This window comes from Coenobita brevimanus, chromosome 55 (genome assembly GCF_032717465.1).
Source record: "Coenobita brevimanus isolate Jiangsu-jjx chromosome 55, ASM3271746v2, whole genome shotgun sequence".
NCBI classification, from domain to species: Eukaryota; Metazoa; Arthropoda; class Malacostraca; order Decapoda; family Coenobitidae; genus Coenobita; species Coenobita brevimanus.
This window is the reverse complement of record NC_137008.1, coordinates 21,108,204-21,111,736: the sequence shown is the minus strand read 5'-3', so window position 1 is coordinate 21,111,736 and position 3,533 is coordinate 21,108,204. Positions and strand designations below refer to the sequence as shown.

Below are 3,533 nucleotides of genomic sequence, written 5' to 3'. Positions count from 1 at the left end.
TGATGTTCATAATGATTACTTAATCCTTAAATCGCCTGAGGGGCCTTTTATTTTCTTGGCTTCGTCTGACGTTTTTACTCGCCACTGTGAAACCTCCTGAGGTCTAAGGGTGATGTTACGACGTGGTGCTCCCGTTTATATGAGGGCTGACAGAGTAAGACTGATGTCTGTGTAAACCTCACATACACGAGGGATCCAGAGCCTTTTTATATATTAATTATTCACACTCAGACGATGATTTTTTGAATAGAAATAAAAGATTAGGATGATAATCAAGTGACCTTCCTCGCAAAGCGACTATAGTTGTACAGCGTACTTATATGGCTACTTTATAAGAGCTTTTTTTGTTTTTTTTTTGTTTTTTTTGAGGGAGGAGGGCATTTTCGAACAGTTTTCTGGTCGCCATGTTTTACATTAACACTACGTTATACCAAAATACTTTTTTTACACGCTGAAATAATACAGCAATGCCTCTAGAAAAATATGTTTTGCGACAGCTCCCAAGAAACAATACATTATGTAGGCCCAATTGTATGCTGTCCCCGGCCCTTCTACGTGTCTAAGGTTCTAAACCACATTTTCCTCACACATTTGAGCCTGACTGTCCTCGATCTGAGCAGATTAGTATAAACTGCACAAAATGAGAGCAGCATCTCTGATTATACAACGGCCATACCACGTTGAGTACACCGCTTCCCGTCCGATCAGCGAAGTTAAGCAACGTTGGGTCTGGTTAGTACTTGGATGGGTGACCGCCTGGGAACACCAGATGCTGTTGGCATCCCTGCGTGTCAAGTGGGGTTGGTGGAGGATTAGTGCCCCTCCCTGTAAAACAATTAACTCTAAGCCATTGGCCACCCCGTCTGGGATACATGGCGTCTGGCAATGAATGAATGAAAAATCTCTGATTAGCCTTGTCTCTAAAGGTTTTACTTCAACCACTGGCACTGCGCTATAAGCCTAACCGAATGCCTGTTAGAACCAGTGAGCTTTGGCCTATTTCTGAAGTAGTCTTGGAAAGCAAGAGGAAGGTTTTTAAATTATACAGGTTCATGGACTGACAAGACCTAAAAACCAACATACAGAGCGCAACAGAACTTTACGAGAGCCATTTTATTTGCAGAGCCGTTTTCTTGGTTGCATTTCTCGTCTACAGGTTTACTAAATATTCCAATTGCCAAGTGACAATCAACTTAAAACAAAACCAAAGTTCTGCAGGGGATGGAAGGAAATATCCGATGTGATTAAGAAGAAACTGTGATGGTTTTTGAGTAATAAATATCTACATAATTACGAAGAGGTACAGCACACCACTTATGGCATTAGGCAAAGGAGGAAGAACTAGAAATAACAAGAAGCGATGCCAAGGAACAGCAAATTCGTCCCCGGCAGTCATTTTAGTGCTGACTTATAAACACGACAGGGTATCTAGTCAGAGATGACGTGTATCAATTTTGGAGTAAATCGGGAGAAAATTGACGATTTTATGCCCATTTCAAATTTTAGGCCATTGACCGCCCTTCCCCTAGCACCCTAATGTAATGTGGCATGTTATAGGATGCAGATTTGAAAGCTGCATCTTTAGTATCATGTCGAGACGACGAAACTGAAAGGAGTTATGGTGATAATACAATTTTTTACCTGTCTCCCCCACCCCTTTATTTTTTTTCAAGTTCTACAGCCTGGGCCTTGGCCCGATTTGGCCCAAAATTTAGTCAGGTGATCAGGAGGTCATGGACCATCATCCCAGTAATTTTAGTCATAATCGCACAACTAGTTTTCTAGTCATAATCGCACAACTAGTTTTCACGTAAAGTTATTAACAGATAGACAGACAGACAGACAGACAGACAAACAAACAATTAAAAACAAACAAACAGTATGAAAACAATACCCCGGGACGGGGACGGGTAAAGATATGCCAGCTCTTTGTGTATCATGTGCAACAACATAAATTTTATTATTATTATCATTCATTATTTTACAAGTACATCAAATACAGTATAGAGTACTAAACATATGACAGATACAAAAAAGGTAAAGCACACTAATGGCTTATAGTCTAGGAAAAGTATTTAAACTATGTAAACATCTAAAAATAAGTACATAAAGACTCTTCGTGGATCGTGAACGAGAATTCCTAGTGAACATTTTACAAACACAATAAAACAGTTGAACAGTTGACAAAATACCAAAAAATCGATCACATAGTGTGGTTAACGACAAATGTAAGACGATACAAAATTATTATATATATATATATATATATATATATATATATATATATATATATATATATATATATATATATATATATATATATATATATATATATATACTGTATATATATATATATATATATATATATATATATATATATATATATACATATACATATAATATCCATCCATCATCCAATCCTACGTTGCCCCATGAGGAGCGTAGAAGCCCGGGGCTAGGCAGTTGGTCCTGACGTTTAAGATGAGAGTGACCAACCTCACTCATTGTTAGTCACTCATCCCTGAGTGGCATTACGTGAGCAATAAACCCCAATCACCCCTTGGATATAAACCTTCACCGGCTCAGTCCGATTGGAGCACAAGAATACCCACTAAACCACCAGGCGCCAAAATTTGGTTATATGGTTACCACCCAGCGTAATAAATGGTTTCCTTGTGTACAGGAAACCATTTGACTTGTCATTCAATATAGAGTCACCCACAGGGAGAAGGAAGAGGAAAGAATGAAGGAATGAAAGACAGAAGAGGGAGTGTAAAGTCACCCGCAGACAGAAAGACGATGAAAGAATGAAGGAGAGAAAGACAGAAGAAGATGGAAGGAAAAAAGGATGGAGGAGAGGACAGGGCAGACACCCGAGAGCAGCACTAGACTGAGTGAGTGGTTTTATATATATATATATATATATATATATATATATATATATATATATATATATATATATATATATATATATATATATATATATATATATATATTAGGGGACAATGAATGGACGAAGGAAAAACAAAGGAAATAAAAAAAAAAGTCTATGTGCCTAAAGGCATCCTCCATTCCTAAAATATTTATAACAACCTGATTAAAATAAAAGTGGATTAAATGTTTGTGGGAAGCAACTCCAAGGAAGCGAATTCCAGAGAGTAATAGTTTTGGGGATAAATGATTTTTGATAAGCAAGGTTCTGCGTTACGGGGGAGAGAGTGAGAGTTCATGGGCGCTCCCAGCTGCCCGAGTTTTTTCTGGAGAAAATCTGAAGGGGAGGCACAATTGAAGCAAGATCGTTAGAGCACTTACGGTAAAAATATCGGTAAAATAATGCTAAAGAAGCAACATCTCTACATACTGAAAAGCCAAATGGAGGAAGGTCCTTCGTAATGGCAGGATTATTGATTAACCTAATGGCTTTTTTTTTAATTTTGTCCAATTCCCTCAATGCAACCGCTCCACATCCACTCCACAGTAGCGAACAGTACTCGATTTGAGAACGCACATGACTTTTGTATATTGAGGCCAAC

The 3,533-nt window shown here is 38.0% G+C and overlaps 1 non-coding gene across 1 annotated transcript; it reads left to right on the top strand.

Moving 5' to 3' along the window:
• Positions 1-662: 662 nt before the first annotated feature.
• Positions 663-781, top strand: LOC145401529 (5S ribosomal RNA). Its single transcript, XR_013897619.1, has one exon. It is a non-coding gene; the product is annotated as a 5S ribosomal RNA (ribosomal RNA).
• The last annotated feature ends 2,752 nt before the right edge of the window (positions 782-3,533 follow it).